This window comes from Chaetodon trifascialis, chromosome 11, assembly GCF_039877785.1.
Source record: "Chaetodon trifascialis isolate fChaTrf1 chromosome 11, fChaTrf1.hap1, whole genome shotgun sequence".
Taxonomy (NCBI): domain Eukaryota; kingdom Metazoa; phylum Chordata; class Actinopteri; order Chaetodontiformes; family Chaetodontidae; genus Chaetodon; species Chaetodon trifascialis.
The window spans coordinates 8,868,025-8,882,793 of NC_092066.1; the positions used below are offsets into that span (position 1 = coordinate 8,868,025).

Sequence of the window (14,769 nt, forward strand, 5' to 3'; positions counted from 1 at the left end):
GATAATTAATGTGAAGGTGGTATGACAGGGTTATAGACCTGTTTCTTTGTCAGTACACCTGCTCCTATTGTCAAAATAACACTGAAGCAGCCATTTAAGCAGGCATATCACTATGTCTGGATTACTGTTGGAATACTCTCTGATAGACTCGGGGCATTATTCTGTTATTATGGTTGTGCTCTGGCTTAGAGTCAAACACATAATCTAATTGAAAGTGCCATTTTATCTTCCTCTTCCATTTCATTGAGTTAGCTCCCTGACCTGTGTGTGTGTGTGTGTGTGTGGATGTGTATTACTCATGTTGTGGTGACATAACTCTGTTTACACACCCACATTGTCGGGACTCCCCTTCCTTATGGGGACAAGAAAAGTCCCCATACTGTAACTGATTACATTTCAGGGTGAAGACGTTGGGGTTAGGTTAAGGTTAGGGTAAGGTTAGGTTTAAGTTAAGGTTAAGGTAAGGGTTGGGCAAGAAGTGTTTATGTTTATGGTTAGCGTAATTCTCCAGGAAATGATTAAGTCTATGTATTATTCCTGAAAGTGATGGAAACACAACTGTGTGTGTGTGTGTGTGTGTGTGTGTGTGTGTGTGTGTGTGTGTGTGTGTGTGTGTGTGTGTGTGTGCATGTGTGTATCTGACCACCCACAAGTCACCTATGCCATTGTTTTGCTTCAGGGATGAGACCACCTTTGCAGTAAGCACTGGTTAAGGTTATGTCAGCCCAGCCCCCTCTTTATCCATCAATGACCTTCACATCTGCACTTCTCGAGCTTCTTTGTCTTTGCTTGTCTCCTACAGGTACATGAGATTACTCACACATACTTCAGTAATCCATGAAAGGACAGTCAAAGTCAGTTATGGCAAAATTTCCCTAGCTGGACCCTCTCTGGAGTTCCACACAACGATGTCTTATGTCTCATATGTTCCTCCGCTGTGTTGTTGTTGCTATGCTGGACATCTTGCGCTCTTTACCTTTCCAGTGTCCAAATAAAGATACACTTGAAAAGCTTATATTTATACACAAAGTAACCCTATTTCATTATTGTCATCAACCCTGTGTTTAGACCTCTTCATTTTATTTTTGAGATTCTTTGCCTCATTCTGCCATCTGAGAGTATCACAGATGGATGGAAATTACAAAATATAATTATAGTGTATAGAATTCATTGAAAGCACAAGTTGAAAGGCCATATTTGTCAAGCAGCTGACATCTGGAGCCAGCACTTGCAGAGTTGCCACTTTCTGCATATTCAAACATCAGCAGATATGTTAAAAACACCAGTTTGTTTTATCCTGTTGTTGGTATGCAGGAAAAATGTCACCTGTACAGTACTATATCATAACAGGATATTTTATCATATTTCCTTCAGTAACTAACACCTCCTTATCTGTTCTTGCTGTGTCTGAACTGTTAACACGTAGAGGGTATGTTTCCTCTGACTTGGAAACATACCTGACCCTATTTTGCATGTAGCATGGGAAAACCAAGACAGATTGCAATCAGATTTATGAACTGGCTAACAAAGATACATATGGGACTAACCGTAAGTGAACAGTTCCTCGAGAAGCATTTCAATCAACATAGAAATTCTAATTTATTGAGTCATGTTGTAGGATGTTTGTAATCATATATTAATAGGCTAAGTGCAGTCCTGAATTTGTGTTTGACGGGGCATCTGGCCTTGTGGCAGAGAGTGAGCAGGAAGATAGAGAGTATAATAACCAGTAAAGATGATGAAGGTGTGAAGAGTGAGAAAGGGACGTGACGGCTGCTATCACTCTGGTGTGACGGATGAGGAGAGGGCTGAGGAAGAAGAACGAGGGGAGTACTGAAGAATTTTGTCAAATGGATTGGGACTATGTCTTATTCAGACGTTTATATATATATGTGTATATATATATATATATATAAATATATATATATATATAGAGAGAGAGAGAGAGAGAGAGAGAGAGAGAGAAAATAATACAGTAAACCTTTCTTTGTGTAGAGTATTTATTAATGACAGTAGAGGTTTTTTTTAACAACAAAAAAGGCCTTTTTCTGGCAGCGAAAAATAGTCAGGAGCAGACTATCACCCTTAAAGCTTTTGAGTCTCTCTGCCAAGCCAACAAATCCCACCTCCAGGACTCCCAGAAACTCAGTAGAAATGAAATGCTTTCCCGACAATGAGGCCCTCACGGACAATAATGCCCTCCTCAGAGACAAAAATGCTCTTCAGAATCAGATCACTGGCAGTTCAGAGACAAACAACTTGGAGAAGACCACTGCAATGAGATTAAATGTCTTTTGAAATGATGGACATCAACAAAGTCCTCCTGGGAGAGAGACAAAAAGCCCCATGAATCCAGCATGGAACTCAAGTCCTGCAGGTGTTGAGCTGCAGTCATTTGGCCAAAACGTAGGAAGTGTAGGTGGAGCTTGCTGTCCTCTGTGAAATGATGAACAAGAGAGTACAGTACAGGAGAGAGGGTTGTCCGAAATCTCTCCATTTCTGGGAGGTGAAGAAGAAAACAGAGCCTGAAAAAGGGACATGGCAACCAAAAAAAGAGTTTGTGGAAGATCAAGAGGCAATGTACCAATAGATTAATGAACCACAAGACATTCAGGAGTGTAAAGGGATACTTGAAGCAGAAAATCACTTGAATGAGGAGTTGTGTGTCAAGGTCTCTGAGACAAAGGAAAACTTTCCTGAGCTTGAAGAAGTCAAAATGTTCAAAGGCTGCTTAAGGAGGAAAATGAGATGAGCTCTGTTCAAAAATAAAGGACTTTTATACAAAATAGAGACTTTCCTTAGTTATAAAACAACAAATCTCAGGTTATGAAAGTCAGAGGAGGAGAACGAGGAAATGCACCTACAGATGGAAAACCCAAGTCAAAAGTTGTATGTTGAGGCCTCTGAAATGAAGGAGAAACTTTGCCAGGAGCTGGAAGAAGTCAAACTGCTTAAAGGCTTTGATGATCTGCCCAAGGAAGAGGTCTAAAGGGGTTGAGGCCTTGAAATCTAAATGAGAGAAGGCAGAGGAGGACGAAGAGCTCCGTCAGCAGATTGCAGAGAAAACCCATAAGTAGATGATAAGACATCAGCGACAGCAGAATTCCAGAAGTCCTCAGGCTGGAAGAAATGTGTCTTTGTTCAGATAGGATAAAGGAAAATCAGAGAAGAGTCCCACAAGTGAGAAGGAAGACCAGCAGGGATATCTGCACCTCAGGGATTGGGTTGAAAAACAGAGCCTCCATTACCAAATGTGATGGTGAGGAATGAAGTCTCAGGTGTTGAGATTGCACATATTTATAAATGTTAGCCACAAATGTTAGCTGGTGTCTCTAGAGGCTGCTGCCAGGCCACCAGACACCTGTCAGCCAAGAAAATGGGTCTATTCTTTTGGCAATATTTCCAAAGCTATCGCTAGCTTTTCTTTAAAGAAAGTTTTGGGGAGTTTACCCTCGACACTTTAGGGAGTTGTCCTTGTCAGAGTATGTTGGTTGCAATCATCAATCCCTCCTCACTTATTAAGTCACCTATGCAACATTCATGCCATGTGTGCTGTGTTTGTTTATTTAGTTTATTGTTGTGTAAGGACCATGTTTTCTCTTATACTAACACTACTACCTTATTACAGTAAATGATAACAATATATAAATCTAAAAAACATTATGCATTTCAGCCTTCATTAATCATTATATATTCCATTCTCACATGTAACCCATTACTTCTGATGCATCCCACCGCTTTGTGCAGAAACAGCCCTCTTGCAATGCTCAGTTGGATTTAATTTAATCTAATCTACAATCAACTGAGGAAATGACTTCACATCTGATTGTGCTCTGCACAAAATACAAATCAGTGAATGTCCTCTCTTTCATGCTGTCTACCACCGCGGTGATCCACCGTCCTCCATCTGCCTGTCTGATGGCTTTGATCACGTTGTGCTTTGTGTTACTTCACCTTATTTACTCCCAATTCTTCAGCTGCAATCGTGTTTTAAAATTGCCCTCCAAGTTGTCTTGACTTTTTTTTTCCACACACCTGAATTGCCCCAGATTGGCTGTTACTGTTCAGCAATTTGAATTTGTCTTGCCCACATGGGCCTGTCAGGTTGGAAATAATCCACTTTAAAATCATTAGCCTAGCAGTAGCATTTGGCAATGACAGCACCTGCTGTTGGCATCCAGTGTGATACTACCTAATCAGTGCTGGGAAGATTCCTAAAAATAACATCTGATTGTGAAACCAGAGTGTTCCTGGATTGATCTCTATTTTAAGATCATTAAGAAGTTTTAAGTGTTGCACAGCAATTACAGTAGATCTAATTGTAGAACGTGATTATATTGTATTTGTGACTGGGGAGCTGCTTTTTTCAACCCAATTAGTTGTGGAGTTTACCAAGTCTGTTCTGTTTTTAGCAGCACCTTATTTAACATTCATGTCATTACACACGTTTGACTTTGGGTTGCTGCCTGATATTTCCACAGTTCTACCGTTGGCCACTAAGCAGCATTAATGAAACAGCTGGGGTTAAGTGGTTCAGTTAAGTGACAGTCTGGGGAGAAGGAACCCCAACCCTTTTGCAGCTGTCATTCATGAAGAGATGAAAAGCAGGGATTTGAAACGTGCTTTGAAAATAGCTTTTGCAAACGCTACCACTGCCTAAAGCTTCACAACTTTCTACCAGTGCATGTGTGTGATTTCTGTATGCGTGTCGGCGTGTTTCTTTGTGACTGACAGAGACAGACAAAAAGCCTTTTTTAATCTCTAGCCTGCATGAATCATCTGACATGGGAATTCAGCGACCTTTGAAAATCTGGTTTCACCTTATTAGATTGTTGTAAGTGAATTACTGGCATTTAGTGACGTTATTATGCACTGGAAACATGGTGGACAACACTGAATAAACTGACAAAACATGACCACATGACTAAACCCAATTAACAAGGACATAGACAACCCACTGCCTTTTCAATAGACTGTATTCATTCAAGTTTTAATCCTGCATCCCTATGTGAAAAATTAAGTCTCATATAGACAGTGCCATTTTGATGGAAAGGAATGTTTGTTATTTTCAATGAATTCACAGTTGACTGGTTAAAACTTAGGGGTCATGAAACATTTACTGTGTCAAATATAGCCCTCATTTTCAGGCAGCAAATACACAGAATGACGCCAAGGAGTTCACTCGATGTCCACATACAGTTTCTCTCCGTCTGTCTACTATAGACCTGTGCTGGCCATGGGATGCATTTAATCTCTCAGGTTATGTAACTTGTGCACCACCGCGATTATATTCCAGCACTAACACATGTCATGGGAGATAGCATGTTTAACAGGACAGCTAGTACTGTACTTCTGTTCACTGGAGAGAAATCAAAGAGGGGATTTTTATGTGAGATTAGAGACGCGGTGGTGTTTATTTTGTTTCATAGTTCCATAGCTCTCAGAATCACACAGTAAAATCAATTTGCAGAAATTTGTTTTAGTAATGGAGTGACATATCGTTAGTGCATTCAGAGTGCATACTGACGCATATGGCACAAGGATAAGGTGTCACTGTAGATTTAGTGCAAGATATCCTATGGAGAGAGGAATACAATATGTTCCACGAGTGTGTATGTTTATCATTTCCCCATGTGAATTGTTGGAGTGGCAGGAGCTGCAGCTCGGTGAGGTCAATTAGTGCAGTTGGGTTGTTTCGTGTCAGGCCACTGAACCTTGATTGCACACCAAGGTTCCTGTAATTTCAAATATCTAACTGTCTGTTGCATTTTCACAGACTTGAGTTGCTGTGCGGTAGTGTGTTGAATGTTTGATAGAGCTGCTTCACTCTGCTGGCTTTGCTAATCAAGTATAACAGAAGAACACAGGCATATTATCTGGGTGCTGCAGTAGCATTCCCAGCTGTTTATGCAAATTTGAACTACATGTTGCTTCACTTATTCCCCACTCTACCTGCAGACAAAAGTTTTAGGGTTTGATGGAAAAGGATGGTAGAGATAAAGTCTGTTAAATGTCACGTGTAACACATTAAAGGAACAGTGTCTTCCCTTTACTTGTGAATAATTTCTAAAGCATAGCACAGTATTTAAGGGGATTTCCAACCTTTCAGGCAGCTACAGGTTTGAGTGCAGACGTGACATTTCATTGAGGTATATGTGCAATCTTTATATGTCATTCTGAAAACTAATCTATGATAAATGGCAGGAATGTAAAGTGATTTGCATTTAACAGGCCAAAGCATGCCATCATAACACCATACACATAACACGAAATGAAAAGGAGTATAAGCAAAGGCTCGCAAAAAGTATTAGATGTCACTTGGACAAGATGTATACCATTGACGTGCAGTAGCAGGAGTTTGAAAATGTTTATGGGTGAACCACACTGCACTTTTCTATTTAATTCATGGCCTACTTATTGAAATGCACTGCGAGAGTGTCAAACATTGGAGCCTCTGGCAGCACCGGGCCTGTGTTGCTGGTTCCTGTGGTGTGGAATAATAGGTTTGTTAGAGCAGATCTCAAAAACACTTTTCCCTTTTCCATAACATATTATTCAAATCTTTCTCCATACTGAAAATTGAGGCCTAAAATGAAATGCGGACAATACTATAGTCATGACTGAGTCCATTAAATCCTTAATTGTGCGATCATCCAGTCGTGTCTGCGTTACAGTGAGCTTGTATTTTTAACGGCAAATTAATTTGGTTCTTTTTGACCTCCTGTTTCATGCCACCCATTTTTCCTTCTCTGCTAATTAATAGCATGAGTCATTGAAAGACAGTATTAATTAGCTATAACCGCTTTCTCGTTTGGTGACTTGTGTTATTCTCACTGAATGTATTTGGGCAGATTTCATCTTGGGGAAGAGAGATGCATACTTGATTTTGTGAAGGGTTATAACAGTGTGATGTTTAATCAGCCTTTATTCAGACAGTTCAGAGCTGATATTCAGCCAGCTATCTGCTATCACAATGTTAATAACACATTAACATGGCAGATTTAACCCTCCCCCCGTCCTGTGCTCGAACACAAATGCCACCTGTTGCTGATTGGCTGCAGTAGCGTTGTGTGGCTTGGTTTGAACCACTGTTTGTTTCCCATATACAGAGCCAGGGCTGTGGACAAAACAGATTTTCTTTCAGAGCACACACAAAACGGACAACTAGGGGACCATGAGTAGATATTTATTGAATTTAAGTTCAGAGAATATCAACGTTCTTTTTCCAGAATGACTCACTTCACCTTCAAGTGTTTTCCAAGCAGGTGTTGTAAGCAGGTTTTCCTTCAGTAATGCCAGCAGTGTGCTGTATGACTTTCCTCTGACTGTTGGCCATGCTCTTACGTGCTCCAGCCAGTGTTACCTGCGTAAGTCTGTCACATGAGGCCTAATACATGCCGTACACATGCAGGTACACAAAGTTTGATGTTTCTGTGACGCATTACTGACCGTCGTCATGCTGTAATGCTCCTTGTGTGCAGGCTGACTGTGTTCTGTTAAGCTGTTGGCTTTGTTTTATTTCCCTGCAGAACTACTGACTTCCTAGAACTCACAAATTGCTTACTGGGATTAAAGGAAATGTAGTTTGGAATTAGAAAGGCTTTTGATTCCTGCAGACACAATAAAAATGCATATGCACTTACTCATGAACACACATACAACAGAACGACCACTCACGCATACCTAACACCCACCGCATTGATATTATATTTATTAGCCTCTATAATCTCTGGTCAAAAACTAATGTTCTCTCTCTATGTAGTCATTCTGCATGGGAGATGAGGTGCTACATTTTACATTAAAAAGACAACTTTTGTTCTGATGGTGATGAAAATTTGAATTTTGATCATTATTTTTTGTCCTTCTAACAGGCTTTGGTCTAGAGGATATTCTCACAACCAAGGCTCACTACCCAAACAACAAAGTGGGCCATTGTTAGTGCCTTACAAAAAGACAAAAAGCAGTAAGATGACACATTCTGACCCTCTGACTGGATGAAGCTGCCATTAAATGGCATCATTACTTGCTTAATGTGAGGTATATCCTGAAAAAGGATAATGGAATGGGTTGTAACAGAGCGAAAGATCGATCAATCATTGGGGAGCACCAAAGCCAGAAATTGTAATAAAGCCTACTTTATTACAATTTGGATCATATTCTTGTAGTTTAGGCCATCATTCCTATCAGTAATACACATATTGCACTCAGGTGAAGAGCTGGTGTCTTGGAATACGGCAACATTGCCTAAAGAAAATCCAATGAAAAATCAGAAAAAATGAAGGCAAATGATAAACTTTTTACTGGTGGCACGGTGACTCGGTGGTAACACTGTCGCCTCACAGCTAGAAGGTCCCCGGTTCTCGCTGTGGGCGCTGGTGCCTTGGTGCCTGCTGCTTGAGGAAAGATAAGGGGCCTTTCTGTGTGGAGTTTGCATGTTCTCCCCGTGTTCACCTGGGGTATCCTCCATAAAAATACCCCCACCCCCACTAAAAACATGCAAGAAGATCACCACCTGCCCAATGGTGATGAAAAGGAACTGGTCCCCGGGCGCTGGTCGACCGGCAGCCCACCGCTCCTGGTCTGCCATGGAGGAAGGACTGACCATGGATGGGTCAAATAGCGGGATGGAATTTCACATATGCATGGCGCGTACAGTTTCCTCCTCAACTGCATGTTGTGTGTTGTGATGAATAAAGGAAATTCTTCTTCTTCTTCAACACCATTTACAGTTTACAGACCTCCTGTGTTCAATACCAACATTCTGGGTGTGCTCACTTCTGATTTCTCTTCTAAATAAAGTGGTTTAGATCATTTGGCCAAACTTTTCCTGTTCACAAGCATCTCATTGTCTAACTGCTAGTGTGTTTTTGCTCCATCAGGCTTCATTGTAGCAACCGTACCGCGTGCCCAGATCTCAACAATTACTCTGGATAATACAATGTTATCATAAGCCATAGAAACAATTGCTAAAACTGCAAAGAGATCCCAAGGGACTGAATTCCTTTTTACAGTTTGAACATGTTTTGGAGGAGCACAGCCTCCCTTTTTATCATCTAATGTGAAGTAAACCCTCTGTGGATATTGGTGATTGCACTTAAATTAAGATTCTTGGGTTGCAGTAAGAATTTATGGTGGTTTATTTCACAGTGAGCTCGGAAATGTCTACAGAGTTAACCGGGACAATAAAGGCCCATATGGCAGATGAATGCTCAACCTTTTAAAATGATGACTTGGCTGCTGGTAAATCAAACACCCACCCTTTACTGTTGCCAAATGGTCCGTCACCTCTTATTGAGTCATTGTGTGCAGGCTGGAATTTGCTGAAGCCAGTTTTCTTACAGCTTTATATCTTTACGTCCATATTGCTGTGACCATGGATACATAAAAAAGATGAGCACATGTCTTAAACGCTCTGTAATAGTATTCCTTGTATTTAGTTGAAATGGTTCATGTTGCTGATGAAGCAAAAGACAGACTATTTTACATAACATCCGCTTTTGCACACTAAATGCTATGCTCACATACTAAAAACTAAAACTACAAAACTAAAAGGCTCAAATGCGTTTGAACTTCATAACCAAATTTATAAGACATTTACTAACCTGCCTGTCAGTCATAAAGAATTGTACCCAGTGGTCAAACCAGACACCTTAATTTCAGTAGAGGGAAGAAGGAGAATTTACAGCATCTGATTTAGGGTGCTGACATTCTTTGCCCTTCACAATCCTCTTTAGGTAAGACTGATCCATTTTTTTTGCATGCAATTCCTGCCTGGAGCATCTTTGAACCAAAGTTCAAACACCACACTGCAAACTGCATGAAAGGCAGTAAAAAAAAAAACCCTTTACAGCCAAGATGAAGCTGACTGTTGAAGGCGGTGGAGGGCAAGGTTGAGGTCAAGTGGTAACTTCATAATAGTGTCTAATATAAGCATGTTGTCTCTGTTTAATGTACATTCTACACAATTTAGTGTTTTGGCAGTATCTCTGCACATTATTAGTATAGTATAGTAGCAGTATATATTGATCTTTTGTATCCGCACACTAAATATCACTGGGTCAAAATAGAAGCGATGCAATACTCTGTTAACTTTACCCTGGACCCAAGAGTAGAAAACCACTCAAAACAAAGGTTGTTTTGACTCAGTGTTAGTTTTTTTATATTCCCTATTAAAATGTACTCAAATCTACTTGTGACACTTACATGTAACTATTTGTTACTTAGTATTACTTATAGTATTGTTGATAATATATATATCCTTGCACTTATGCTTGTCAAATGCTCATCATTTTGTGCAACTTTCCAGACAGAATGACTGCATGGTCTCTGAAAATAGCTCATGGGTTTCTGTTTGGTGCCTTGCACAAAAGGTGTATACTGAACAAAGAATGTACAGTTGATGTATTACAGCATCTAATCACTGAATGTCTGTAATCTCATTTTGTATCTGCAGCAATATTTTGGACATAGGTAGTCTTTCTGTTTGTATCTTTGTTGCATTAAACTGCTGAATTCATTTTACCTTCTACAGCATGAACAAAGGTTTATGATTCAAAGGGTTGATTTTTATTTTTTTTTTTTTTTTTAATTTTGTGCTTATGGCGTTATTGGAGTTTTTTATTAGTTCATCTTGTGGATTTGATTGGCAGACTTTGACATGAGTGGGCTGCATTCAACCAACCACTGATCTTTTTTAAGGTTTCTCCTGTCCCCCGCCATTGTTGTCACATCTGTCACTTGCAACCTCCCACGGGAAAGGCTTTGTTTAGAACAGATATCAGAAGTTTTTGAAGGAGTTACCAATAATTTTCAGAGAGTGCAGCCTGCTTGCACTGTAACAGTATTTGTAATTTTAACTTGAGCCATCAGCAACAGCAGAAAGCTTCAGCCTTAGCCTGCTGTTGCTGTTCCCACCCAGAACTGAATGACCACCAGTGCGCAGTGTGGGTGTCACATTAACATTTGTATTTGCATACAATTTAGGAATTTAGCTCACGTTCCACAGCAGCACAGAATGAGAGAGGAGGGAGGAGTTTGAGGACATTTTAACAGGACACACTAGCTTGGACAGTGTGTACCAGAGATGTTTCTAAATCAGACAGTATGTATTTGGCAGTGTTCAACAATGCAGTTCATATTTAATATTTCTTCTTCCCAAATTTGCCCAGAATTATTTGTCATAATTTGTCAAAAAGCCCTGAGGGAACACATTGCTATAATTCGAAGTATGAATGTATGAATGTGTTCTTCACATTACCACTGAAAAGTGTCAAGAAGTGAATTTCCTGCAGTGTGGTAATCATGAAATGTCTACTACTGACCTATGGTGCATTCATGTGCTCCTGACAGGATCTCAGTTTCAGACATCAGTTGACTGTTGAATGGCAAGCTGTCTTGACAGAAAATCGAACCAAGAAGACACAGAAGAATAAAGCACTGACAATGTAAAACTGAAAGCTTTTCTCGTTACAGACAAAACAGCAATTCCAGTTCATATACTGTGTAAAAGAAGTGGCCATAGCCACCATGATGTCAACCACTGGTTTGGGGACCACTGTTTTTTTTTTATTTACCTGCCTGGTGGGGACAGGTACCAGTAGCATCACAAATGCTAAATTACCAGCTTATGCTAGTTTAACAGCTAATGCTAGCACTGGCTAGCTAGCTTGGTTAGTAAGGCCCATGCACAATTTACGTCATATTTATAAGGATGCTTATTTTGGGTAAAAGTAAAACGTACTTGTCAGAAAAAATGAACAGCTGACTTTTCAGAGTGTATTATAGTGCAGCCAATGCTGAACAAGACATTTTTAAGTGACCAAAATGTTACAGTTAACTTTCATGAACTGAAAACACTCTGATGGACAACACCCAACAACAAGTTCACAGCTGATGGGTCCAGTCTATGCAAGATTGCCATGGACAGATACACATGCATGCGTGCACACACAAACAAATGGATAAGTGCATAATGATTTTCTGTGATTTATTGATTTATCCTTTCAAACCTCTGATTTGAAATGATAATTGATTTTGATGACAACATTTTAATTTTAAATTCTGTCTCTTGTGAGGCAGACAGTATAAAATTGTTATATAAGTAATAATATAAAAAGTAAAGCAAAGAATATTTCAAAGATGCTACAAAAACTTAAACATTTCTCAGTCAAACACGTAATAGTACTCTTCTAAAAACAAGCCATTTGATGAGGAAAACCACTGAGTTAAATAGAGAACAGTCAAAAGTTCACCACACTCAAGACTGAGCTCAGATTCCTGCTTCACCCCATCTGTCTTTCCAAAACGTTGATGTCCCAGGACTCTAGTATTTCATTGACGAGCCTGTTCTCCGCTGCAGTCACAAATCATGGTCGAGGCTGCAGACTATATGGTACCGCAGTTTAACTGAGTCATCTTGTTTTTCCAGGCCTAGTGCCGTTTATCAGCCCAAAACCTGTGTGTTCCCTGAAAGCACGCTAATCTCCCTGGGTGATTACTTTGACCCCAGGCCATTGATTACACACCATCTAGGCTAGAATGGCATTGGAACACAGGCAGTGATCAAATTTTGCATCCTGGCAGTGCTCTCATTCCCCTTTGCTCAACCAGCTCCATTTATCCCCTTCCCTGCTCTCCGCTGTGTGGAAAATGAGCTGCGACTGCAGCTTCTCGAAGCAGAAAAGGACCTGGTTTTACCACGAATTACGTTACAATAGGAAACATTTCATTTTTACGTTTTTTCCCAGTGGGTATGCAGGAACGTTTTTTGTTTTTTTCACTTGACTGACAATGCAAGTGTTTGAGGAAGGAGATAGCTGTTGCTATGTTACCCTTTGCTGTTTAATTTTCCTTTTTTTCATGTTCATTTTATGGCTGTGACAACAGCTGTCAAGGGGCTGAGCATTGTGGAGCCCCACAGTACACTGCAGGGCGGCTCGAGTTTGACACTCCACTCCTTTAATTTTTTTCTCCATTCTTCTCTGTGAGCAGGTCAGCCAAGGCCAAAGAGCCGGAGGCAATAAGAATAGAGGAGGGAAATGCTTTCAACCTGAATTCCAACTCTTAATCTCCTATCTTTGCTCTCACTCCTCACCCCTGTGAGGGAAAGCAAATAAATCTCTTATCTTTACATATAGAGGCAGACAGCTGGAGGCTCATGTGTTTGCCTCGCTCTTTCCCTGGCTTGTTTAACCGAGCAGCCGCTGGAATTAAATTAAATTATTTACTTATGAGATGGTTAGGGGGTGATACATGATTGTAGCTGATGATTAATGTTTCCTAGCCTGAAATAATACTGAAATATTGCTAATAATAAAAATGCAATGCAAAGGTCTACTTGCAACTCTCCACTCTACTTACAGTTCCCTTTAAAAGCACATAGTTTAAAAAGTCCTGAACTCTATCTGACTTGGAATAAAGGGAAAAGAGACGTTTGTGTTGTACAAAACATTGCTTTTCCAAACATAAGAAATTTGCTTTTTGGTTCTCATGTGCTTCAGAATGCTTGGACTTTTCCTATCTAAAAAGCTCCGCTACTCTGACCTCTGCAGTTAAAATACCTTTGAGAAAATGGTCCTGATACACTTCCTCGCCCGCACAGACCCACTTAAAGTTGAAATACAAAACCAAAATGTCTGTGAAGATGTATTCAACATGGTGCTGCACCCGCCTACACATGCCAGGTCAAACTTTACCAGCTGACCCTGCCTAGCTGCTGCTGTCAGTGAAATATTGAGCTGTCAAATAGAATACATCACATAGCAAGTCTGAGAAGCACAGATCAAAGAGCCTGAGCTCAAGCTATGGAGCTGCTAATGGCTGTGAACTGTTTCTCTGCCTCTTCAGTAAGCTCTTTGTCAAACTACATAAGTTTGCAGATGACACAGTATTGTTCAGACTGAAACAAGACATGGGTATGAGCTGCTTGTATTCTGTGGCAGCCACAATTTATTTTCATATTTTTATATTACATATTTTTATATTTATATAACCCACAATCATAAGTTTGTCTCAGAGAGCTTCAAAATATGTACAGAACATAGTATGGGCGTATTAAACAAAAACTCTTGAGCAGAAAACATCACTTTTTGAATTTAATCTTTCAGAGAGAGCAGCAAGCGTGACTGGCTTGAATTCGTGTTGGATAGAACGTATTTCAACAGTAAGGTTTTGCTGTAGTAAGTTTCAAACATTCATATTTTTGACCTATTCTAAGCTTGGCTTGTAGCGTTGGTGCTACATGAACGTTCGAAGTCACACTCAGTAGCAACACAGTCCAGTGCTTTCAGCATATTTATCACTGCTGTCAACAATATCTCATGTTTATGTATTAGCAATATTCTCTGCATAGTAGTTTGAGCAAAATATATTTCAAGGCAATACTCTCTATATGCACTTACTGTATGTTAATATCTTCTGTTTATACCTTTACACTCTCTAAGGCCAATATTTACATTTATATTTCCACCTGCACTTTGCTACTCACCAGTATCACTCCTGCATAACTCCATGTGCCTCATTTGTACTTATCTATTCTTGCACAGCCAGACTGATCTCCACACTTTGTGTTAGAGCTGTGCCAACGCTGGAGAAAGGTGAACCCATTGTTTGTATTTCTGTAAACCAATCATAATTGACTTGAGCAGCACTAAGCCCAGGATGCAATGATGGTGCCCTTGCAAAATAGTGTCAAGGGAACTTGTATTAAAGTCATAATATTGATGTAAATGTAATAGTTGTGATATATTTGACTTTGCTAATGTTGAATTG

The 14,769-nt window shown here is 39.9% G+C and overlaps 1 protein-coding gene across 3 annotated transcripts in view; it reads left to right on the forward strand.

The window, feature by feature from the left end:
- The window catches only part of pde1cb (phosphodiesterase 1C, calmodulin-dependent b), an 82,071-nt gene that overhangs the window by 40,881 nt on the left and 26,421 nt on the right, over positions 1–14,769 (forward strand). The window lies entirely within an intron of this gene.